At 59.6% G+C, this 25,957-nt stretch overlaps 1 protein-coding gene across 1 annotated transcript in view; it reads right to left on the minus strand.

Moving 5' to 3' along the window:
• ZNF469 (zinc finger protein 469) overlaps positions 1-19,373 on the minus strand; it is a 46,728-nt gene extending 27,355 nt beyond the window's left edge. Inside the window, exon 1 of the mRNA XM_055412974.2 lies at positions 19,239-19,373. The gene's annotated coding sequence lies outside the window, so the exon portion shown is untranslated. The remainder of the gene's footprint in view (positions 1-19,238) is intronic.
• Between the last annotated feature and the right edge of the window lie 6,584 nt (positions 19,374-25,957).

A 25,957-nucleotide genomic window follows, 5' to 3' on the forward strand; every position in this document is an offset into this window, starting at 1 on the left:
GAGGGGCCCCAGCCCTAAGGGGTGCCGCCCGAATAACGTGGATATTCATCCCAGACAAGTCCTGGTTCTGTTGGCCTCCAAGGGTGGCGCTGGCTGAGACCCGCAGAACGCCCCTCCCTCCCCAGCCCTCGGGCTGTTTTTCTTTCATCAGCTGGAGAAAAGGAGGGAAGAAAGGAAGACAGCAGAATATTTTGCAGGGACTGAAAAGGCATTGTGACCATGTGTTTCTTTGATGGCCGCGGGGAGCCCGGCCCCAGAGTCCTCTCCCTCTGGCCTTCGAGGTGGAGGTGGAGGGGGCTGCCTTTGAGCCAGTGAGGGTCTGCAGCAGTTGGAGGGGGGCAAGGCCCATTCAGGCAGGAAGCCTGTGTGAGCCAAGCACTGGGGACTGGAAGGGGGCCTGAGACACACACACACACACACACACACACACACACACACACACGGAGGAGAGAGAGAAGATGACTGAGACACACACACACACACACACACACGGAGGAGAGAGAGAAGATGCCGGAGGCAGTGCTGTGTATACAGCTGGTGCTCATGGGTATGTGCAGGAATGACTCAGGTTGCTGACCCTGACTGCTGGTTAGGGCTGTCCCCTCACACTGGTCTGAGCGCGGCAGCCCCTCCCTCTCTTCCTCCATCTTTAATTCCCCTCCCGCCAATTTGTTTTTTTTAAAGCTTGTAATTCTGCCCCAGCCAGGAATAAAAGGGGCATAGCAAAAATGGTGCCTACACCACAGGTTGTCAGGACAGAAGCCAAAATCTGTTGGGAGAGCCGAATTAAGCTCTGAGCTTCCTGGGCACCAAGCTACAAAGGGAGTAAGACGCAGTGAACTTGTCTCTGCCGTTGTCTTGGGGGTGGGGGGTGGTGGCGTGGGTGCGGAGCATGCGCGGTTAACAGTCTTCCTGCAAGCCTGCTGACCAGTCCCCACCTCCCAGCACTGTGCTGAGACGAAAGGAGATGCCAGGTGTCTCACGCCTGGTGCACGGTGTCTGCTCGGTGGCTGTGAATCCCTTCCTCTGTGTTACAGCTGAGGATGCTGAGGCTCAGAAGGTACTGATACCTGGCTTTCGAGATCACGGCACAGCCAGCGAGAGCAGAGGGCTGATGCTGACACTGGCGGCCAGGACTTGTCCTCCTTGCTCCCTTCTTAGGGAGGGGGAAGCCCCAGTCCAGGGGCTGCCTGTGTCTGACTGTGCGCCCAACCGAGGCCTCTGAGCTGCTGTGGGCCTGGAGGGGCAAGTCATCTAGGCCAGTCCCTCCCCAGAGCATAAGGGGCATCTCTGGGGCTGTGGGCACAGGGCCCAGTCACACGTGATCCTGCCCTCCCAGTCCTCTGGGGGCTTTTCCTCTCACGAGGAGGGACCCCTGGAGACCCAGCTTGTTAGAAGCTCTTGAGTGGGGAGAGCGTAGGGTAGGGAAGGACAGGGCAGTGCACATCTTGCTGCAGGAAGGTGATCTTCCTGGGGGCGGTCATGACCTGGGTGACCCTGGCCTGGGGGTGACTCTGACCCGGGATGACCCTGACCTGGAGGTGACCCTGACCTGAGATGCCCCTGACCTGAGCTGACCCTGACTTGGGGTGACCCTGACCTGGGGATGACTCTCACTTGGATTGACCCTGCCCTGGACTGCTGCTCTGGGGGGTGAGGGACCAGAGCCTTGGGGGCTGAGCGATGCAATAGCTGTGGGCTCCAGTCCAGTGAACAGGAGAGGAAGGGGAGACAGTGTGTCTGTCCCATCGCCTGCCCAGCTGGCATGTCCCCATGGTCCCCTCTCTGTCTCCTGGGCAGCAGGAGGGAGCCCAGTGCATGCACTAAGAAGCCAGACACTGCCCTTGACCTCTAGGCTCCGTAGCCTCCCCTGTGTGGGACCACCTTGGCCATAGTCCGTAGGGAAAGATGGTGTGAGTGGCAGCCCGAGGCAGGTCGACCCCAGAGAGAGGGGCCCTGGCCCCACTCACAAGCTGGGGGCCCAGGTCAGTCAGCCCCCTCGTGGGAGAGTGGGATCAAGGCATTATGGTGTCATAATGTCAGAGCGCATGCACCACCAGTTCCTTGCTGCATGACTTCAGGCAACTGACTCAACCTCTCTGAGCCTCATTCACCCACCTGTGAATGGGTCATCCCTACCTCACATGGTCTGCGGGGTTACATCAGACACTGTATGCAAACCAGTGAGCTGGTCCTATTCCTCAGGGGCTGTGAGCTGTTATTCCATACCATTATGTCTACATTGATTAATCTCTCCCATTGCCCTGAGGTTGAATGGACAGGCCCGGGTATAAGATACAGAAAGTGTAGATGTTTTAAAGTGATGTTATGAAAGTATTTCTCTGGGACTCCACTTCCCCACTAGAAAAATGGGTATGACACCACTGGCCCTCCCACCCCTGGGGCTCTGCCTGCGGTGGAGGGGGGTGGTGTCTTGGCTGAGCCGGTTCTTGGAGGCCTGGTGACTCCCTCTGCTGGCCCAAGTGTCCAGCAGATGGTGCTTGTTACAAGATTCTTGCCGAGGTAGGCTCTGGGGGAGGCAAGAATTAGGGCAGTGTGTGTGTGTGTGCATCTGAGTGTGCACACGCAGGTGGGGGACTCTGGTGTGCATGCACACGTGCGGGCAGGTGCACTGGCTTATGCACCCAGGAGCTCTGGGCCAGCTATTTCTGCCTGGGGACATGGTCCCCTGAGGCTCTGCCACTCGCCCTGCCGAGGACGACTCGCCTTGCCGAGGACGACTGCCGGCACCTGCTGGGGTCATAGCAGTTGGGGAGCAAAGGCCGGGCGCCGTCCCAACAGGCTGGCCTTGGGCATTGGTAGGACTGACTGATAGGTGCAACCACCTCCAAGCCTGTCGGCACAGCCTGCTGATCCTTATTTTTTCCCCCTAAAATAACATGTTTAAGCTAAGATTGGAAAGGTTATGCAAAGATTGGAAGAAACAGAAAAGCAACCTGGCAGTCCCAAACGCCATCGACAGGATCGGTCACTGCGACACAGACCCCGAGGTACTCCTGGGGGGCTGTTGCAGAGATGAAAGCGGAGCAGCGGGGGGGCAGGAGTGTGGGGGGATGGTTTGGACATCTCTGCTGGCAGGACACTGCCTCGCAGCCCATTGGAGGCTTGTGCCAGTGTGTGAACAAATGCACTCGATGGGAGCAGTACCAACCCTGCACCACCCCACTGGAGAAGCGAGGTGCCCATGGCGTGCGTGCAGTGAGATCTATCTTGTAAAAAGCAAACAGAAGCCAGCCTGTGCTCATGGAGAGAATTCTGGAAGTCTGCGGTGGGGACTGGAAGGGACGGGGCCTCACCGGCTCACTTTTTAAACATCTGTGTCTGACACGGAGTGGCAATTGCTTTGATGATGAACAGGGTCCAACAGGGACCTTCTGAAGAAGCTCACTCTGCTCCTCTGAGCGCAAGGTGCGGGGCCCCAGCCCTGGCTGCGGGGGATGGGGCTGTGGGGTGCTCTGCAAAGCACCCTCAGGGAGGGGCAGGACTGCCCCTGGAGCCTCGGCTGGTGACCCCGCAGGCACAGAGTTGAGCAACCTTGTGGCCACTCTGCCACTTCACCGTGACCCCCAAACCCCTGCCTTCCTGCCCCAGCCCCACGTGCCACTCTTGGCCTCGTGCAGGGGCAGTTTTCTGGCTGGTCCCTCCTCTGGCCAGGCCAGGCTGTCGCAGGGCCTGGCTGGACACTACGGCTGGCGGTGGCAGAGTTGGCTCCGGAGCCCCATGGAAAGTTGTCCCTGGCTCCTGCCACCTTCCAGCTTTTCACATCTCAGCTGGTTTTAATTAGCTTCCTTCAAAGTCCCCAACAGCAATTCAGCCACGTTAGCGCTCGCCAGCTGCCAAGACGTGTGTGTGTTTGTGTGTGTGTGTGTGTGTGTGAGCGTGTGCCTTTTGGGGAGTGGGTGGGAGGAGAATGCAGGAACCATCTTGATCTGTTGAACTGTAGGCTGTTTTCTGCTTCTGGGGCCAAGAGCTGCAGGCTGGAGGGCACGTTGGGCCTGGGCCCTGGAGAGGACCAACAGGGCTTGACTGGGCAGGAGATAGATGGCCAGGACATGGCGGCCCAATTGGGCGGCTGGGAGGGGCTGGTCTTCACTGCCCGGATACTCTATACTTTGTCTGCATTTCCTGGGCGCCTATTGGGGCCCTCTGAACCCTCTGCTCTGTTCCTGTTCATGCTACCTGGCTGGGGTCCTGGGGCCATACTCTCTCAGCCTCTCCCACCCTTGGTACCTGCTCCAGGTCCCGAGGTGCAGATGCAAATGCCCAAATGGAAGGGGTGAGAACACAGGCAACCTGCCAACTCACAAGAAACACCGCCCTCATCGAGTGCATTTGTTCACACACTGGCACATGCCTCCTGCCTCCAATGGGCTGCGAGGCAGCGTCCTGCCACCAGAGATGTCCAAACCACCCCTCCACACTCCTGGACACCCAAAGCTCCGGGGGTCCAGCCTCCGTCTGAGACGGTGCAGGCATATGGCGACGAAACAACCAACGACTCGTTCTTGTTTAGGTTAAAAAGGCAGACAATCCTTCACGCCGGAAACTCACTGACATACTGACTGAAATGCCCCCACGACTGAGCACCCCCTTGTCTCGCCTCGGAAGGACCAACTGCTCTTCTTGACACCTTCGCAGACGAAATGGGGCTGTATCTGGGATTTGCTTCAGAAACGCAACGAGGATAACTCAGGGGGCAGGCGACCAGGTGTCAGCGGCCCATGGGCTGTGCAGGGTGCCTTTATCGCTGCCTTTGTTGGTGTTTAGAAAGGGCCAACATAAACACGTGAAAACAGCTACCCTATAAAACAACTACTGCCAGAAAAATTCCAACTGTTTTTCTAAGGACCCCAGGATTGCCAGGGATCATGGGCTACCTGACAGCATGTGGATGCTGTCTGCTTTGTCGGCTCCAGGAGGAAAGGTTTCTGGAAAGAGGCTCCCTCAGCGGGGGATGGCAGGGGGGCAGCAGGGGGAGGTCCCTTCCTGGCCTCGATGCAGACCAGAGAATGTACAGTCCAAACTGGGTACTTCTCAGAGTAAAAGGGTACTAAAAGAAAAAGAATCCAAGTGATAAATTTATAATAATAGCAAAATAGAAAGGATCAACTACTGGGGTGCGCCTCACTCTGGGTGAGATCTGCGGCTTGAGGGTCCTGACTCCACCTTCCCCAGGACTGCCCTCCACGGCCAGCTCTGCAGTGTCCTGACTGCATCCGCCCTCCCCTCCCCATGTCTGGACCTTGTAAAAGCTGAGTGTCCTGATCTACACGTATCTCCTACATATCTGAGCTCTGGTATGTGTGGCTGGGTGCTGGCATTTATGGTCTTATCTTCTTAGGGTAAACTGGCCTTTTTATGGTGCCTTTCTGTTCCCCTTGGGCTGGTCAGATGAGAGAATCAGCAGAGCCCTAAAAGCTTAACTGGCTGCATGACTCTGGGCGCCCCACCCCCCACTCTGCCCAGATGTTTCCCCACCAGGAGAAGAGACTGGGTGAGGGTGATGGATGGGAGGTGGGCCGGGTCGGACAAAGGGACTCAGCAGAGTAAGGCCCTGAGGCAGGTGTGGACACCCGTGCACCCCCTGCTCCTGGTAGGGGCGTGAGGACTCAGAGAGAGGTGAACACTGGAAGCCTGGGGCATCGGCGTGGACCCAGGTTGACTGTGGAAGAGTCACGACTGACTGGGGGCCGGGCCCCACTGGGACGTCTGTATCCATGGGACTCTTCAAACCCCACATGTCCACACGGCACTCTCGTCCCACCACACCCTTTTCCAGGGAGTTGATCACTGTGCTGCAGGGCAGTGTCCACTCCCAGTGCCCAGAACCCTCCAGCCACATGTCCACCTGGTCACTCAGCCTTCTGAGCTGGATGGGAAGCTCTGGGAGGGCAGGGACTAGCCTGAAGGGTTCACGCTTGTGTCTGCCACTCGGCACAATGACTGGCAAAAGGAGTCATCCATCTAGCCACCTATCCATGCACCGTCCAACCACCTACCTACTTACCATCCATCCATCCACCGTCCACCCGATATCCATCCACCCACCATCAATCCACCCAATATCTATCCATCCACCATCAGTCCATCCAATATCCATCCCTCCACTGTCCATCCAATATCCATTCATCCACCATCAATCCACCCAATATCTATCCATCCACCATCAGTCCATCCAATATCCATCCCTCCACTGTCCATCCAATATCCATCCATCCACCTTCCATCCAATATCCATCCTTCCACCATCAATCCATCCACTCACCACCCACCCATTTACCGTCTATCCACCTATCATCAATCCATCCATCCACCCACCATCTATCCATCATCCAACCACCTGTCCAACATCCACCCATCCATCCGCCCACCATCTGTCCATCATCCAACCACCCATCCAATATCCATCCATCCATCCACCCACCATCCATCATCATCTAACCACACATCCATCACCACAATTAGAATTCCAGTCTTAGGGCCCTGAGTGCTGTTTTCCACCCCTGGCTCACAGCAGGACTGATGGTGCTGTGATGCTCTGGAGGAAGCAACTGTCCCCCTCCCCCGCCATGTGAACCCCCCTCCCCTGAGAGCGGACCTGCCATGACTGGCACTGCATGGCATGGGTACCCACAGCAGAGACACCACCTTAGTCACTGATGGCTCTGACCCAAGGCTGGCAAGGGGATACACCCTCCTTCTCCCCAGTGACTCCTGGTCAGCTCTGTGATCCCATGGGGGAGTGACCATACAAAACCATTGAAGGTCTGGATCCCTTTTCTGCTTGAGCCTATGGAGGGTCCCAGGGCCTCGGGGGCCAAAGACCTGGCAAGGGGCTGGGGGTGGGGAAGCTGGACTGGATCTAGGACCTGGCCTGTCAGAGGGCCCAGAGGGAGAGACTGCCTTTCTGCCTCCAGGCCCCTTCCTGGCCCCATCTCATTCCTAGCCCTTCTGTGGGCTGGCTCAGCCCCCGGCTGCAGTAACCTGCTGTGCCGGGGTCCTAGAATACCCTCTTGCAGCACCCCGAGAGCAGGGCGACTGCCAATTACCAAGATGCTAGGAGGTTCAGATGGAGCTGGGGCACGATCTCAGCTCACTGTCAGCGTCTGACTGGGGTCCCTGCACTGCAGCCCCCAGTTGACCCAGGGCTGAGCCAGCTCTCCTGTGGCCACTGCTCTGTTTTCACAGCTGAGAGGAGGGACTGATGGGAGAGGCGGGGTTCCGGGCCCCGAGGAGGCCACTGGGCTTGGAGGTTCCGGAAAGCAGGCACCGGTGAAGTGCTTCCGAGAACCACAGAGGCCGTGGGATCTGCTCCTTCCGTGCTGGCCGGGGTGGGGTGCGCCTGGGAGAGCAGAGGTCACCCTCAAGAGTCTGCACCCCTCTGCCAACAGGCAATGCCTCAGTCCCCCCCCAATCTGGAAAGTAGAGCCAATTTTCTAGCTGCCAGACCCAGCTGGAAGCTAGGGTCCTGAAGTTGCTGAGGTTCAGGGGTTGCTGTGGGCAGGGACAGAATCCGGGCTCAGTGTGCCAAGGCTGGAGGTCAAGACTGCCCAGTGGTGCCCCAGTCCTGCCATGAGGGCAGATGTCTCTGGACTCCCCAGTGATGGCCACCACAGCAGGCGCTGCTGGAAGCAGCTCACTGCACCCTCTGCTCACCCCACCTGTCTCGTCTATCCCAGGGGCTGATTCTTACACTAACCTGCGAGCTGCCAGGATGATGTCATCCCCAGCTCCTCACAGAGGACTCAAGGTCCAGGGAAGTGGTGAGAACTGTCTGGGGTCACACTATGCTTGTTACCCCGAGTCCAGCAGGGGTGGGGACTGGAGTGTGGCTCTCACCTCCTGGGTGCTTTGCCCTGGGGGTCCCAGGGTGCCTACTGGCCTGTGGGCCCTGCCCAGCTCTCCCCCTTAGGTGGCCCTGGGCCCGGCCCTGGGGAAGGAATACCCAGGAGAGAGGGGCTGCCCGGCTGGGGTGTTCTCAGCTGGCCTCTGCCCAAACCACCAACCACCAGCTACATGAGAACCGCCAGATGGGACCGACTGACCACCTACCAACCCATCAACCCAATGCTGCCCCCGAGGGGCCTGGGTGGGGCCAGCAGAAACTGCACTGCCCACCCACAGAAGCATAAACACGGATAAATCACAGTCATGTGAGTCCCTTAGGCTGGGGCTGCTTGTTACACAGCAGCGGGTAGCTGTAGCCCTCGGCATCTCTCAGCTTTAGCGTTCTTTTCTAAGTGGGGTGTGGGGTGGGTTAAACAGGAGGGTGCAACTCAAGTTCTCGGCACAATAGGCGCAGCCCAGCGATGGCTGCTGTAACTTAATCACGATGAGTTTTGTCCCAGGACCCGTGAAAATTATTGTTTTCCTGTGGGAAAGTGACTTGGGTCCCAGCTGACCGTCTGGTCACAATCCTTGTCCCAGACGCTCCGGGCCGCTGCCAAGGATGCAGATCCAAGTTCATCTGAGAACTCCTGTCCCCCTGCCTTGGGGCACCGGTCAGCCTATCCTCCTCCCTGACGACTGCATCTTTGCACCCAGATGTGTCCTAAGCGGGGAAGCAGGGGGCCTGAGAGAGAAGTGGGGAGGGCCTTGTACCCCACTCGCTTCCCCCTGCGTCACTGCTGGAGCCCCTGTGACTCCGCAGCAGGAGGCAGGGATCAAAGGCCCGTCCAAGGACGGGAACACTAACTCCCTCCGGCACTCTTTATTTGCTGAGATGAAGTGCTTTCTGAGGCCTTTGTTTTGTTTTCTTTGCCACAGCTCTGTCCAGCGTGCCGACGAGAGGGACGCCATCTGCCATGCGCCACCCAGCTGGCTGGGAAAGGGATGCCTCTGACCTGTGCCCAGGCTCTGGGCGCCCTAACACCCAGGGGCCTGCACCCCAAATGGGAAGGCTGCGGTACGAGGGTCGGGCTCCTCTACTGACCATCACTCCCAGACGCCCGGACGCCAGTGCGTCTGCAACTAGGTCTGAGGTCATCTGAGCCTGGGGGCGTCCAACGTTTGTAGCCACTGAAACCTTGGATTGTGTCTAAGAGAAATCTAGACAGAATCAGTCTATCTCACACACATGTACAGGACGCCTATATAAAGATTCGGATTCGTGTTTACATGTCAGAGCAAAGATTGCTCACTTAGGAGGGTGCACAGCTGTGCCCTCCCCACCTCCCTTGTCCTCACCCTCCTTTCCCCAGCAGCTGGGACAGCGGTGAACCCCACGATGAGGGCTGGAGGATGGGGAAGGGAGAGACTCAGGCTGCTCCCACCGCCGGTCTAGGGGAGGGCGCACGACCCAGACCTGCCCCGGGTCCTGCTCAGACCACAGAGACTGGGGCGTGGTGGTCACACCTCCACTGAGGAGAGGCTGGGATGGCAGGCAGGACAGAGGCCTGTCTGCTCCCTCGGGCGGGTCTCCTTCGAGGCCCACACAGCAAAGACAGAGCCCAGAGGCAGAGAGGCAGACTTCTGAGAATCCTACCATCCCAGGGCCTTCTCGGCCGCACAAGCCAGTTAGGAGTTGTTCTGCAAATTGCACTCAAGGCGACTGGTGCACACAGCATGGTCCAGCTAAGGTGGGATGGCGAGGGGAAGGCGCTCAGAGTGGGGTGCATGATGGGACCGGAAATGAGCGCATGGACAGCGGACAGCCCTGTGGGTGACCCTGCCCGCACAGGGGCCTGGGTGTGGGATGGCCAGCATGCACTGAGGTGGCATAGTCCACTGGGGACAGCCCAGGGCTTTGGCCTTCGGGGACAGGTGCCCAGGGAGGAGGGATAGTCTCAGTGTGGTGATGCTGTTAATGGTGGGGCCCACACAGTGGGATGGACAGACAGCCTCCCGGAGCTGACACCTGGTTCCAACCCCAGCTCCCCTCGATGGGTGCACAACCTCGGACAAGTGACTGCAGTCTTGGAGCCTCAAGTGGGAATTATAGTGTCTTAGTGTGCCCAGAGGGGTACAATGAGAGGAACACCAGTTATCTGGGCAAAATTCTAACATGGTGCCTGGCAGGTGGTACCTGGGAATGGCACACCATCCCAGGAGCCCCAGTGTGAAGTTTATAAACATCAAGTATATACTCAAAGGCATGGTTCTAGGCTTTGCATGATACAATGTCTACAACTCTATGTAAGGCATGGAGCTCCACTGTAACAAAATACCATCCATTAATACAACCACCTCCAGACGCCTCACACTCCCTGAAGCACTTCCTCACTGGCTGGCTGTGGCTGTCAGAGAAACATCCTCCTTGCCACGACTTCCTGAGGCCCTGCCTGCACGGTCTGCCCCAGGTAGGGTCTAGGCTGAGCCAGGCTTGGGGAACTGCCTGGGTGGAGGTGGCATCCAGGGAAGCGGGTGGGGGGGGGCAGGCGGGTGGGAGGGGGTGAGGGGCAGGCTGAGAGGCGTGGGTGCCTGGGGCAGGCACAGCAGCCTGCAGGAGCTGTGAGGATGGAAACCTCGTGGAAACCACGGGCCTGGGAATCCCCAAGCCCGGAGTCCCCTTGGACACAGCGTGTTTCCTTCCCTTACCCGCCATAGCCTGCCTGTCCCCTGACCTCTGGGGCCATGAACCCACCAGCCACAGCCAGGTTCCAGGACATGTGGGGCGTGACATCCCAGGGGAGCTGGGACGGGAGCATGACCCCCAACCCTGCCTCCCAGGCTGCTCTGGGCGCACACGGTGCTGTCCCCTCCCCCACTAAACCCAGAAAAACGAGAAGTGCCTCTGGGGTCGATTTTACAGACGACAGGTAAGACGTGGGTCAGTCACACCGTGGAGGCTGGCGCCGCCTGTCCCTCTCCTTGCACAGCCACCGGGACGTGGAGCGGTCCCCAGGGCTTGCACCGCATTCTGGCCACAGTGCCGTGTTCCCAGGTCCCATCGCTGCTCTACATTCTGGGGCCTGCAGTCCCTGCCGAAGGTGCGTGTCCAAGAGGCCGGGCTGCCGGCGTCCACTCCACTTTTGGGGAGCACAACGCCGGCTGCTGGACACCAGGCCTGGCTGGCCAGAGCCCTTTCAGACCCAGTGCGGGCCATACAAGTGCTGGGTGGCAAAACCATGAGTGGGGACTGTGGGCGGGAGGGCTGAGCATCCAGGAGGTGACGCACAAAGAAGCCCAGGCTGGCTGACCCTCCCCCAGACCCCTCGGCCTGCCCAATGCACCGGAGTCCCCTGAATGGGCTCAGCTCAGAGCCACCAGAGTACAGCCCAGCTTCAGTCTCTTCTCAACAGACCGCACGGAACAGGGGCCTTGGGCCTGTGCGCACAGCACCTACCCAGGGCAGGCAGGTCCCTCTGGGAGCCTCTGAAGCTTTAATTACTCCCCAGGCACCAGCCCGGCATAAACACAGCCTAGATGTCCAAGAAAAGCACACTGCCGGCACGGGGAGCCTCTCTCAGAGCTAAATGCAGCCTGGGCACTGGCCTGCCTGCCAGCGTGCTCAGATAACAATCGGATGCGCTGGGCCCTGAGCTGACCCCGGAGCCGACACGCTCCCGCTCGCCGGGAGCGACCACCCTGGCCAGGCCTTCAGGGCCGCCGGCTGCCTTTCTTCCGCTGGGAAGGGCACTCTTGGGTGGGGAGCAGGAATGCACGTGGGCTGGTCCGAGTTTAGAATGTATTTATAGACGGCTGCCAGCCGAGTGGTACCCTCGAGGTCAACTTCCTGCCAGGCCCTGTGGCCAGATGTTTACTGAGATTGCAGAGACCGACCCACCCACGCATGCCCGGATTCATTCCACGTCCATGCTTGGAGGTCGCTTCACACTGGGGGCCCAGCCGGGCTCTGTGAGCATGGAGGAGAGCTGGGACCAGGTCCCAGCACACCAGGGACTTCAGACGTAGAACCATCATGCACAGGGTGGAATTAAGGAGGAGGAACGGAGGGGAGAGGACTCATGCTTCCCCGGGAGGTAAACCTCAGAGGAAAGGCAGGGCAATGTTGGAGATGGGTTTAGAAGGATGAATAGGAGCTTTCCAAATGTCCCAAAGAGAGAGAAACAGCATGTGCCACGATATGGCAGTGGGCAAGGAAGTGCTGTGTGTGGACAGCCGCTGTCCGGCGTGCCTAAAGCCGACACCCAGGAACAAAGACATAAAGGCCTAGGAGGGTCTCCAACTTCAATGCGGGTAAAGCCTTCAAGTCGCCAGGGGAGCTTATGAACACGCAGGCCCCAGGTCTCTACTGATTTTTGATTCAGCAGGCCTGGATGAGACAGGGTCTGATCCGGGGTCACAAAGCCCAGAGAAGGAAATGCAGTTTGGAGAGGCTTCCTGGCGGAAGCAGGTGAGAAAGTGAGGTAGGCTTGAAGAGGGAGGCCCTGTGCTGGGGGTGGTGTCAGCGGCGCCACAACTGCAGGGCGCCTGGAGGCCAGAAGGGCAGGGTGGCCGCCAGTACACACCAGACCTCAAGAACCTAAACTGCCTCACTGATCTTGTATCCACCCGGTGCTGGAGTGATGCCTTTTTGGACATATTGTATTAAATAAGATCAATTTCGCTCCTTTCACTTTTTGTTTTTAAACGTGGCTCTCAGAACAGTTAAACTTACACTGTAAGTAATTACTTTGGTAACGTTACTCTGGTAATACTGTATGATTCCTGTACATACAGTACCCATGACACAATGTCATGCACGCACGTGACACTCACATATGCGCACACAGGCACACATGTGCATACACGAACACCCGCACACCCCTGCTCTGATGGCTGCACGGGGCCTCATGGGCAGGCCATGGTCTCCAGCTCCCTTGAGCAGAACACAGCACGCGTGGCGGGGGCGCGGGCAGCAGAGCTCCGGCCTCTCGTGGACTCTACAGGCCAGGAGGTGGGCCGGGTGCACAGGCTGCCTAACCTGTCACTGGGTCCTGCTCTTCTCTTTCTAGGATCAGCCCCAGAACACCTTCTTCTCCTGGCCTCCCCAACCCTGCCCAGAAGCCCCCCTTCGAAACTTTGCCCCAGGTACGCTGAGCTCCTGTGGGGGTGAGGCGGGGCGGTGCCTGGGGCCCAACCTGGCCCGGGCGGCCCTGCACAAATGCTTGTTGGACGAAGGCATGGAGCGCAGAGGGAGCCCAGTGCCCAGCAGGTTTGCTGGACCACCAGGGAGGATACCGCCTGCTCCCGCTCCCCGGGTGTCCTGGACTCCACTAGTTGTCGGATTCATCTTTCCTACTGTGTGTTCTGGAACCATGGAAAGAACTGCAGGACAGGTTACGGGGTACACTTTGGGACGGACCTGAGCTAATGCTCTATAGGTTCGCCTGACCTCAGTAAGTGACGTCAGGGTTTCCTGGGATCAGTTCAGAGCTAGTGGTCCCTGAGTGATGTGCTTGGTCTCTCTCCAAGGGCACCACCCTCCCCCATCCTGAGGAAAAGCCCCTTGGGCAAGGCGGCAGGAACAGTGAGCAAGCGCACATTTCTGGCAGAGCAGTGGGGACCCCTGGAGGGGCCCTGGTCTCCCCTTCATTTAGGGGAGCCAGAGGACAGAGCCTCCCGCAGGACAGGATTGTTCCTTAAAGACATGGCCTCAGGGCCGTGGTGGCCACCCTTGGCCTCGATCTCGCCTCCGCACCCAGGCAGAGGTTGAATCTGGGCCCCTCTTCCTGGCATGTGACCCGAGTCAGTGCCTCTGCCTTCCGGTCCTGGCTTCCTCGTCACAGGAAGAGGGTAGGGGTCCCCATGGCCTTACCCACAGGTGGGAACAGGAAACGGCATGGCTGTCATGGGGAACGCTTGGGCAACTCCTCAGAGTGACGGGCTAGAGCGACCACCTGAGCCTACGGATGTCTACCCAAGAGAGACGAGAACACACATTCACACAAACGCCTGTGCATATGTGTTCATATCGGTGTCATCCACACAGTGTGATCATCCACAGTCTGGAATATTATTCAGCCAAGAAAAGGAACAAAGTGCCAATCCCACCTACAATGTGGATGCGCCAGGCAAGCACCCAGTGAATTCTTGTGAAACATCCAGGATGGGCAAAGACAGAAAGCAGCTAAGTGGTTGCCAAGACTCGGGGAGGGGCTGGAGTCACTGCCAGTGGGTCCGGGTTTTGTTTTAGGGTGACGAGAATGTTCTAGAACAAGATGGTGGTGATGGTTGCACAACCTTGTGAATATACTAAAACCCACTGACGTTTACTTTTAAAGGGTGAATTTTATGGTGCACGAATTATGGTTTTGTTTTTGTTTTTTAAAGAAAACAAGGTTCCTGCAGGGCTGATGGACACAGGACACCCACCAGTCCACAGCCTCCACCAATAGGGTTGCCTCCTCCAGTACCAGGGCCTGGTCCTGGCTCCCTTGCCCCATCTGGCCGTGGCCATGGCCATCCCACACTGACTGCTCCCCCAGCACCCCTGGCCGGGAACCCAGAGAGGCCGCATTCTGCAGCGTCCCTGCTGGACACATGCAAGGCCCAGAGAAGCAGGCCCTGCTTACACATGGCCACCTTGGCTCGGTCGTCCCGAAGGAATTCGGAAAATGCAATGGTCACATTCTGTAAGGCTGGGCCTTTGGGAAGACTCGAGGCCGCTCATGAATGTGGAGTCTGTTTGGCCGCTGGCTGAGATGCAAGCCTGCGAGCAGCCCAGAATCGGGATGGAGGCCGTAACAGATGGCCTGCTGCTGTTCCTGCCGGCCAGGAGGGCCTGGGGATGGCAGAGGAGGCTGCCTGGGCGCGGGGCCCGGTTCCGTCCACCTGCAGCATGTTCGCCTCCTGCTGTCACCGGCACGGCCCTTCCCTCCTCCACTGGCTCCAGACCCTGAGGCCAGGTGGAGTGGCTGAGCCCAGGACAAACAGCTGCATTCCACACTCTGAAGACCACTTCCCCTGGCCCTCTCTGGGCTTCCAAGGGGCCACTGCCTCGTTCTGGCTTCAGGGAGGCTGAGTGGGACTTGACTGTAGGTTCTGAGTTCCCTCTAAATCCATTTTTTCACTGGAGGGTCTCCTGCCCCCACCTGGGAGGGGGGAGCTGTGGGTGTGGGCACCCAACAGCTGGGCTGCCAGCTCCTGGGTGGTGGGTGGTGGCCCCCCTTGCTTCAAGTGCTGGGTGATGGGAAGGCTGGGGCCTAGGCTGATGGTGTCAGGATGTTGTAGGTGACCCCCAGGGGTCCCCAGACGAGCCCTGCCTGCTCAACCCCCTCCTCAGGCTCTCCCCATGGTCATAAAGGGAGCTTATATTTGGAACTGTGCTCTGAGAAGTTGGCTTTATTTAGACAAGGATGTAATTCTCAGAGACCACTTCAATCTCGACGAGAGCTGGGATGAGTAATCGCAGGAAGCCTACGTTTTGATGCTGGGGTCACAGCCCTGAGTCCTGCCAGTTCAGTCACTGATCTCACTCTGGTCTCCAGGACTCAGGACTGGCAACCACAGACCGTGGTGCGAGGGGTGGGGCCGCAGGCTCCAAGGACCATCTGGATGCAGGAACTCGCCGTGCTGACTACAGCCAGGCCCCGGCCCCCAGCACATCGGTGGGGGGAGGGTCCCTGAACGGCCCCACCCTGCCTTCTACCCTCTCCCCAAGTTGGTGGGACACAGCCAGGCGAAGGGGGGGCCAGTAATGTGGACACCAAAGGAGGCTGAGGGGTCTAGACACTTGACAGCGTTTGAGGAGGGAGGAGGGAATCCCAAGTCAGAAGGCACAGAGGCCTTGGTCCTGTGGGAGGGCAGCTTCCAGGCTGCGCATATGACTGCACTGCATGTGGCCTCCTTGGAAACAAGGACAGCTCTGCGTGCACTGCTCACACATCTAACGCATGGCCGCCACTCGTGCTTCCAGGACCTCTGGGTGTGTAGAACAGGCACCCCCAGGGTGGACACAGCCTGGGCAAGCGGCAGCCTGGTGAGCAGAGAATAGTATATAACTGGGTGCCCTTGTGCACTGAACAACCTACCCAACCGTACAGGCCCACCTTTCCTTCCAACCAGGGAAATTATGGAACTGAATGAAGTACAAGATTGCAATCAGTCCCCGAGGACAGCGTCTGCCACCCTGGCCATGGTTACTAGGTGAAAGGTGAGGATAAACGAGCCAGGGAGGGACCCCAGGCACCTGCGAGAACCTCTCCCAGTGCTCACGACCCCCCACCCCCCACCCTCCTCCTTCCACCATGCTCAGTTCAGCCCCCAATTCTATCAGAGAGTGAGGCTGGCAATAGAAGCCGGGAGTGCTGAGTGCGCTGTACAACTTGGAGGACAGAGGTCTGAGCACCAGCATCATCTTCCTGTTCACGGGGGACAGTTGAGTGGGAGACAGGCAGGCCCACAGGTGATGGGGGGTGCCAGGAGGAATGGGGGCAGCAGAGCAGAGGAGGGGGCACCCTGACGAGGAAGGTGGGCCGGTGGAGATGAGAGACCGGACGACCAGTATCCGGGCCAGGAGTGGGGAGGGGGAGCTGGTGTCCTGTATGCTGATGGACCTGGAGCGCCTTCCAGGGGAGAGCGGGCTGGACTGTGGCCATCCACAAATGCTGGGCTCCAGCTCTGCTTTGTCTGCATGGGCAGAAGAGCAGGCTGCTCCTGAGCTTACCCTATTCTCTTCCCTACCGCGCAACTAGGATGAACAAAGCCAAGGTGGGCGGGCCAGTGGGGATGGTCTGGGAAGCAGGCCCACCAGGAGGACCCAGGCTGTACAACGGTTCCCTATGACCTCCCTCTGTCCTGGACTGGCAGCTGGCACTTCGTACCCCTAAGTCTTCTGCATCTTCCAGACCCCTCCCACAGACCCCGTGGAGTCTCCGAGAGTCCCAGGACAGTGACTACAGGGCTGGGCATGCCCACCTGTGCCCCCGCGCTCTGCACCTCTGCAGGTCCCGTGAGGCCCTGTAAGGTCCCCCACTGTGCTGGTGATTTGCCCACACAGCCCCTGGACAGCTGTCTCTAGAGCCTGCACTCTTGATCTGCATGGCCTGCCCCTCGCTCTCAGCCGCCCCTGTTGAACAAGAAAGAGGAGGGTAACTGAACTCTTAGAATCAAAGCCAACAGGGATGGGGTGTGCTGGGCTGGGCAGTCTCAGGCTCCAGAAGAAGCCGCTGTGTGAGTGGCATCCAGGGGCACATGCGTTTTTGGCACCATCAGTGGTGGCAGGGTTCCAGAAAAAAGGAGGTGAGGGCAGGTCTCTGCTTCCAGGCCACCCTGGTGCTCACGAATGTGAAGCCGGCGGAGACCTGCCAACCTTCTCCGAGAGAGACAGAGAGAGAGAGGCGGGAGGGTACCTGGCCTGGAAGTCAGTCTGAAAAGGCGCAGGCCCTGAGATTAGACTGAAAGGGGATGTAACCTCTCTGTTAACATTCTCCAGAGGCAGCTGCGTGTGAGTTAGCCCAGATGCCTGGCTCCCGGAGGGCAGGACTGGGGGTCGATAGGAGCCACAGGTGGGAGGTTTCTGCTCTACCTGAGGCAGGGCTGGCTTGGGGCTCTCCAGTGGGTTTCAAGGGTGGGACCTCACTGCTGCAACAGGAGTGAGTTTCCTATCGCTGGGGGTATTCAAGCAGAGTTGGTAACCTGGAGGCTGGATCTAGTGGAGACTGAAGGCTGGATGAGGGGGTCGAAGTTCATGACCTCTAAGTTCCCTCTGACCCTGAAATCCTGGGACTTGCTGCTTCCATAGTGCCTGCCGGGGTGGCCAGCCGGGGATACAGGTGGGGACCATCTTTACCTGTTTCCCACTCTGATACGCTGGAGGGGCCACGGTGCCCCTCCAGATGGCCCAGCCTTCCTATTTGCCTCCAAAAGGACTCCCCCTCTTCCTCCTACAAGGAGGCTCCAGGCAGGCTCTGCCGTGTGGTTCTGGACCTGCCAGACTGGGCACAAGGCACACGAGGGCACACCCTCCCAAGCCACCTTCTCAGAGGCAGCCTGGCTGCCCTTCCTAAGACGTAACTCCGCCCCACTCCCCCGCAGCCAGCTCCCTGTCTGACACTGCCTGTTACCCTGCTCATTATCGGGAAGGCAGGGGTCTTTGCTGGGTCAGGGGGCGCCTGGGACAGTGTGGGGGCACAGCGAGGGCTCAGGACACACGAAGATGTGGAGTCTCTCTGATGAAATGGAGAGGGCTGTCAGCACGGCTGCTCGCCAGCTGTGCTGTGCTGGCCCAGTTACCTAACCTCTCTGACCCTCGGTTCCTTCATCCAGAATACAGATAGAAGGAGCAAGCACAGTAACACGTGGCACAGTCCCGACACTGTAAGGAGCCGCCTGCTCAAACGCCAGCCCAGAAAGGGTTAACGGCCTCAGCGGCTGCCACTGCGGAACCCCCCGCCCCCACCTCCACCGCACCCAGAGGCTTGTCCCTCCGACTCCGTTACCCCTCAAATAGTGGGGGCAGGGGCAGGGGCAGGGGCAGGGTCTGGCGGCCGCGGGAAGTCTCCGCGCGCCTGGCTGGCCTTCCCTTCCGGCTGCCGCCGCGCGGCGCCGCGTCCCCACGGGTCCCTCTGGCCGGGTTCCCCTGGTGCCCTGAGCCAGCCAGGGGCGCGGGCCGAGTGGGGGAGCCGCGTGGCCTCCCCTGCAGCAGCACAGCGGCGCGGAGGCCCCCAAGACCGGAAAGACCCCACCCCGCTCCTCCAGTTGCCTCCGCCGCCTGACCGAGGGCCACAGGGCCAGCACGCCCCGGGGCGACCCAGAGGAGGCAATGGCCCGGTTTGGGAACCAGCTGCTGCGGTCTGCAATGAATGGTCGGTCCACGGCCGCTCTCGTCCCCGCCCGGCCCTTTAGCTCCCTCCGGAATCCCTGGCCATACGTCCCGGCTCCCCGCTCCCAGCAGTCCGGCCGGGCGGCTCCTAGCTCCCCCAACCCACCGCCCAGCCGCCCCGGCGGGCTCGCAGTTCCCGGCACTTGGGTTGCACTTCGCAAAGTGTCCGGCGGAGCTGGCACAAGCTCTTGTCAAGGGCGCTGGACAGGGCTGAGGCCGGGCGGCACGGCCGCGGCCCCCACCGAGCCCTCGGCGCGCCCTGGCGTCTGAGTCGCTGCACGGCCGTCCCGGGCCATGAGCGAGGTCGGGGCAGCCGGGCCGCGGCGCAACGAGGGCTGGGAGGGTCCGTCCGGCCCCGCCGGGAAGCGCCACCGAGGGCGCGGGGATGTGGAGGGGCGGGGGCGGCCAGGTGACCCAGGGACGCAAGCCTCGAGTCCCTCCGGAGCCGCCCGAGCCTGTAGCGCTGACCGGCAGCCTCGGGCGGCGCGCGGCGCGGCGCGTCCACACTCACCTTCCGCTCCGAGAGCCCCGCGCCGCTCGCCGCGCTGGCTGATGCAAACGAGCTCCCAGAACGGCAGCGGCGGCCGCCGGCGCCCGGCCCGCGCACGGCGCTCTGCGGCGCGGAGGCGCAGTCCTCATCCCCGACCGCAGGCCCGCCCGGCCGCGCAGCGCTCTGCCCCTCCGGGGCGGGGTGGGGAGAGGAGGAAAGCAACCTCCACCCGCTTCCCAGGTCGGGCCGCGCGGGCCAAGTCCTCTCCAAACAAGCTCCGGCGGCCGGCCGGGTGCTCCGAGCGCCCTCCGCCCAACCCTGGGCGGCCTGCGGGGTCTGCCCCCGCGAACCGGTGGCTACAGTTACAAAACTTCACTCCCCCCAGCCGCCCCCGCCCCCGCCCCCGCCACTGTAAGCACTGCTCTTCCTAGGTGTTTGTTTCAGGGGACCCACCCTAGACGTGGGGATCCCCATGGGAAAGGTATGTAAGCCCAGATCCCTGCCAGCCCACCCAAGACTGGCGGGGCTTGCTGCTGCTCAGAGGCAAGTACTGGATTTAGCAGGACTTTCCAGGCTGCTGGAGTGTGCCCTGTGGTTTCCAAGGGCTTGCCTATCTCCATCCCCGCCTGCCTCATCTCCTGCCCCCACCAGGTACCCCTGTGCTTGCGGCCAGGAGGATGAGGGCACCCCTGTCGTTTGGCACCTACTTGGGGGACTCCCACCCTCATGCCTCAAAGGTGGGAGTCCAGGATCCCTAGAATCAGAGTGCCTTTGCTCTGACCCCAAGCCCCAGCCTGAAACACAGATGGTGGGGAGATGGAACCATGCAGACCCCTAGAGCGGAAGGGGCCCTTACAAGTCAGCTGCTCACAGGTTCATTCACAGATGAGGACATCAGACCCAGAGAAGGCAAGGGACCTGCCCAAAGCCACACAGCCCAGAGCGTGCGACATGGCCTATCCTGGGACAGGCAGGAGCGAGAGGCCAGTTCCTGGTGTGGACATGTGGGTCCTTTGAGGTCAGGGGCCAGTCCTCCTGGGAGGTGTCCTGCAACAGCTGCAGCCCCTCCTCACTTTAGATGAACCAAGGCATAGGCTTACGGCTTCTAAGACATGAAGTTGGGGGGAATTCTTCACTTCCAGAAAGGGCGTCCTTTCCTAAATAGTCCTTTGAACCATGCTTCCCCTGAGAGTGCTGCAGGGAGCTGGACTACTGAAGTTCAAGTTTCACACCCTCTTAGGAACACCTTTCTTATGTAAAGCAAGGTATAGGTAACGAGGGCCTTTGGAAATGAGTGAATGGGCTGCTGCCCCCGCCATACCTGTGGGTTTCCATCAGTGGCCGAACACTGAGCTCTGCATGGACAATTCACAATCGGCTAAAACACGCTGTGAATCGAATTCAGTTTTCCTCTGGCTGCTCATTACAGTGTCAGAGGAGGTCCCAGAAATCCCTGCCAGCAGTCTTGAAAACCTGAACCCTGGGGGCTAGGGGCTTGGAGGCCCGGCCGCCTGGCCCCGTTGATGCTTGGGGGCTCCGGGCCTCAGCTCACATTTCCGTGGCATCATTCTGGGCCTCAGGGTCCTGGGATCGCCCTCTCCGTGGAACGCGGCATGGCTAGGGACTAAGAGTCTCCTCCAGTTAATCAGTATTTCAATCAGTTGGTTTCCTAAAGTTTCTAGTGCTGGGGGTCCCCTGGCTCAGACAAAGTTCCCGGAAGGTATTTCCTTCCTAACCCTTCCTAATGGGTCTATTCTTGTTTCTAAGAAAGGCCGCAGTTTCAGGGCTCATATGTGTGTGTGTGTGTCCAGCTGTGACACACCCGTGCACCCCATGGTGTGAGAAGTGAGCTATCTCATGAACAGGAGGAAGCGGCAGCAGCCCCCGCTCCATGCTGCCCCACAACCACAGTCCTAAGAGTTGATGGAGAGAGGTGGGCTACCCTCCTCATCTCCCAGAAGGCTTAGAATATGCCCACGGACACGCGATAAGCCTCTCCTGGCCATCCAGTTGAGTCCAGGCTGAGCCCAGCCCTTCAGGTCGGTGCCCCTGGGGGGACTGACCCCGAGGCCCCACTCCAGTCCTCCAGGCACACCTGCCAGGGGGTGAGGCCCAGCACTTCTCCACCAGGATTCTGCTGTGGCGGGTGGAGACCAGGGGAGTTGCCAAACCTCCTGCAGAGTGCAGGTTGGCCTCGGGACAGAGGACTATCTGGTCCCAGATAGGTAGTTGTGCTGAGGGTGGGAATCCTGGGGGCAGCAGCCTCCAGCCTCTGGGTGGTCAGCGATCTAGGCCTCTGGCTCTTGGAGCCTTCTCTTCCTCCCCACTGGATGTGAAGCTGCCTTCTTGGGAGGAGCTGGCCGATAGGACGCCCCATGGGTCTGCCCCGTGGGAGGCCCAGCTCTTCATTTGCTTGGAAGAGTAAAGAGCTGGACGGGCTGGGCTGAGCCCCCCTCTCTGAGAGGACACGACCTGGCAGGGGTCTGACTTGACTTGCCTGAAGTCACAGAGACAGAGTCCGGCTCTCCCGCTGCCCACCAGCCCCCACACTGCCTGTTGCTGGCTGCCCCCCAGGGGCACGGGCTCCCTGGGCCCCTGCGCGTGCTGGGAGAGCCAGTCAGCCCCTGAGTCATCCCCTAACTTCTGCCTGATGTCAAAACGAAACCGCGGACCCGAAGCCAGAGCAGGGGTGGGAGGAGTGAGAAACCTCCAGCAAATTCCAGGGGCATAATGTCACATGGCTGGTCCAGTTCAACACTGACAGTGCCTGGCATGTGCACACCCATCGGTCCAGGTAGCCTTGAGCATCAAAGGTGACGTCCACCCCGCCCCAAGGGTGGATCCTCTCCTGTGGGGCCCCTGGGGATGAGACCTTCTTTCCCAGGAGACCAGACCCCTGGCCACAGACCAGGCCTGTGGTGTGACATCCCGGACCGGGTGTTTCAGCCCTCCTAGAATTTTCTCAGTGAGTGTCACCTGCCATCTCAGGCTCCTTAGCCCCCTTTGTCAGATGGGGAAACTGAGGCTGGAGGAGTCAGGGAGCCTGCATAAGGATGCAGGAGTTTGTGGTAGAGCCCATCTCTGTGCTGCCTGCCTCTGCCTGCGGCAGGCTCCTGGTCGAGTCCAGGCTGAGGACCTGAGCTCTGGGGGTCCCTACTTCTCCCAGGGGTCCTGGTGGGTGGGTGGGGGTATGGATCTAGTGGCTTTTGGGCCCTGTCCATGAAGATTCTCCTTGTTCCTTGGCAAGGACGCAGCAAACATAGACGTGTGTGGAACCCAAGACTTTCCAGGGAGGTGTGCCCTGTGCACCGTCCCTGTGGGCTCCAGAGAAGCCACGTGAGGGACATAATATTGATGGAATTTGCCAAATAGTCCGTGAATTCAGGGAGGCTGGCATAGGCAGGCCTGGCCTCCGTCCCTTGCTTGCACTCTGCCAGCTGTGTGTCCTTGGGCGAATCAGCAGCCTCTCTGAGTTTCTGCCTCCTCATCTGGGAGGTGGCAACATCAATGCCCACCACTCAGGGAGGATTTGAGAGGCTGGGAGGGCAGACCCAGCTCCTCTGGACAGTGGCTGGGGATCTCTGGGGGCCTCCAAGCTATTGGACATAGTAGCAGTGTCCAAGGGAGGAGAAGCATGTGGTCCCAGGACTCTAGGGCCCTTGATGACCGGCTCTGGCTAACATGTCCCTGTCCTTCAGGCACCCAGGCCAGGACCTACCTACAAATTTCCTTTCTGACATCAGGCAAGAAAAAAAGTTCAGGTTCTACAAGACATCAGGAAAGTACAAACTGGAAATGAATAAATCTTTATCTATAAAGTGTGGCGTGAGTTTTACTGCCTAAGTGCAGCTCAGGTCCCCAGCAGGCGTGCATTAAAGCTGCTTCGATGAGCTGTCTGGGGCCTCTGTGGGGTCTGCTGTGATGGAGGTGGGGCCCCCCAGTGAAGGTGGGTCAGGAGGGGAGAAGGCATGGAGAGGAGGCCAGGGGAGGCGGCGAGGCAGGGAGAGGAGGCCTGAGCGGGGGCCGTGCGGGTGGGGCTGGCTCAGAAGCAGCCTCTTTCCAAGGAGACATTCCAGACTGACGGTGGCGTGACTCAGACACCCGCCCGGAGCACGATTGTTTCTGCCTGTCTTCCTGTCTTCCGTGGCCCCGTTTATGAGCAAAAACAGGGAGAGGAGAGGGTGCTTTCCCGAGGAGGGTCTTACGCACAGACACAGTCATCCCCTCCCTCCACATGCCATGCCCACTCCCCACCCCACGCTCTCACACGTGGGGGCTGCGTGCCCTTGGGCCCGTCAGGAGTTCACCTCAGGCCGAGGGACCCGTGACTCTGCAGAGGCTCGGCTCTGCAGGACTTTCCGAGGTGGACTCTTCCCAGGACTGACAGCCCTCCTATCCCCTCCTCCCAGCACCAGCCCCTCCGCCTCCAGGAAGCCTTCCCTACACACTGGCTCAGGACTCCCATCTTGCCCAGGCTCCTCCCAGCAACGCCAGCAGGCAGCCAGTGGCCCTAGTCCAAACCCCCACCCTGCCATCTGCCAACCAGGTGGCCCGAGCCTCAGTTTCCCCAACTACCATGGCAAATCAGACTCTTTCATAAAGGTGCTGGGGCCTGTGGGTGACTCTTCATGGCCTGACATTCTCAGCCTGAGCGCCCTGGTTTCAGCCTCTCGTGGGCCTTCAAGATGGGAATCCTTCTAATGAAAAGAAAACAGACGTGGCGGAGACGGGGCTGGCCATGGTAACCTAAGCCAGCGTTCTGGGGCATGAATGGGCCCTTTCATGGGGCGGCCGCAGAGCAAGGGCTTGGGGTGGAGATCTCCGGCTCGGCCCAAGGAACAGCAGTGCCCGGGGCAGGCCCGGGGCAAGGAGGAGAGGGACAGGGCCCACAGCCCCAGCCTCGGGCCTCAGGGCCTCCAGGCCCAACCTCCTCCCACTTCCCCCACGGCCCCTGACACCAAGCCTGGCTGCAGGAAAGGAACCAGCCGTTCCTGGTCCAAATGCCACTGTCCTTGTTTTTCTCCTATAATTATGTCTCCGAGGGCTAACTACAAATTTACATGTTGCTCAGCTCGGTCGTTTATCCGGAGCCTGTGAGGAAGGCTCCCGCTGTAAAAGGCGCATTCATGTGTGTTTTCCTGTTGCTCAGGGTGACCGGCCACGGCGCGCGGACACAACTGGCCCTTTTAGCCGGGGCGGCTAGGGGGGCAGCGGCGCCCTCACCACCTGGCCTGTGTAAACGCCTCCATACCACTGGCCGTGAATGACTTCAGTGTACGGAGGTTTTCTTTTTCCATACCTGGCCACCAGAACTTCCAACATTCTTCTAGAAAAAAATGTGGCAAGCTTCCCTGGGATCGTGTTCTATCCAAATGGCTTATCCATCCCCGTCCGGCCCGGCACAAGCCAGCTCTTCTTCCATGTAGTGACGTGAGAGAAAAGCCATGCTTCCGTTTCTGCCACCTGCTGTGACGGCCCCAGCCCTTGTTGCTTCTGACTGCCTGGGGGCAAAGGCCAGTGACAGGACATCCCCCCAGGGCCCTGAAGAGAGGTGCCAGGCTGACTGTGGGCTCCGCGTTGCCGTGGTCCAGGCAGATCCAGCCTGCAGGGGTCTCAGGCTGGGCCCAGCCTGGGGAGCCGGGACCCTCTGTGGACGCCAGCGGATGTTCGAGCAGGCTGCGCCTGGACACAGGCCCCCCACCCCGTCCCTCCAGGCACCATGAGGGTGCTGCCTCTCCTCCCGGGGCCGTGCCCATCACAGACGCCTCCTTGGGAGAACCCTGATGCCAGGATAGCTGGGGACATGATGGGTAGGTGGGTGGGTGACCTGACCTCAGGGTGGTGTGTGTACACGGGCGCATGTGACTGTGTGTATGTGTGTACACGCATGTGTTAGGGGATGTGTGTGAGAGTAGGTGTGTGTTTACCTGCATGTGAGGAGCATGTGTGTGATAGCACATGTGTGTACATGAATGTGTATGAATGTGTGTATGAATGTGTGTATGCATGAATCCCTGTGTCAGTGTGTGTGTGCCTGCTCATGTGTTTGTGTGTACATGTTTATGTGAGTGTATGTGTGAGTGTGTGTACATGTGAGGGTGTCTGTGGGCATACACACATGAGTGTGTGCATGTGTGTGCCTGTGTGTGTATGTGTGTGAGTGTGCTCACACCTATTCATCAGGATCAGTGACCCAGAAAACAGGTGTGTGTGCCACATTCACACCCTGGGTGTCTGCAGTGGGACCAGCGATGCTTGGCTCTGCGGAGAAGTGTGTCCAGCCGAGGAGGAGCCTATGGGTGTGTCCTCGGTGGCTCCTCGGTGGCTGACCCGCGAGGACCCCCTGTGGTCGATCACTGATCTCCCTGGGACTGTGCCCACACTGGTGCTGAGCAGCAGTAACATGGGTCCAGTCGCAACCCAACCCCGCTTCCTCCTTCCACTCCGTCCTCAATTTCCCCGTCCCAACCCTGTGGCCGCAAGCACTGGTGGATTGGACGGTACCTTGTGTGTCCTTGGCAGTGACTTTCCTGACTGACATCCCCCCACCCCGCCTCACTGATTCCCATAGTTCGTGATCAGCACAGCCCAACAGTGGACACCCTGCTCCCTGCAGTGTCCTTTCCGAGACTTGCCCTGAGTCACCAACAACTGGGTGCCCCTCCCCTAGCCCTTCTCAACCTCCCAGGGAGCTCTGGACCCACCTGCTCACAGTGGGCTGCAGCTGTCACCCAGCCAAG

This window comes from Moschus berezovskii, chromosome 22 (assembly GCF_049115385.1).
Source record: "Moschus berezovskii isolate FMDL1 chromosome 22, NW_MosBer_1.0, whole genome shotgun sequence".
Classification (NCBI taxonomy): Eukaryota; Metazoa; Chordata; class Mammalia; order Artiodactyla; family Moschidae; genus Moschus; species Moschus berezovskii.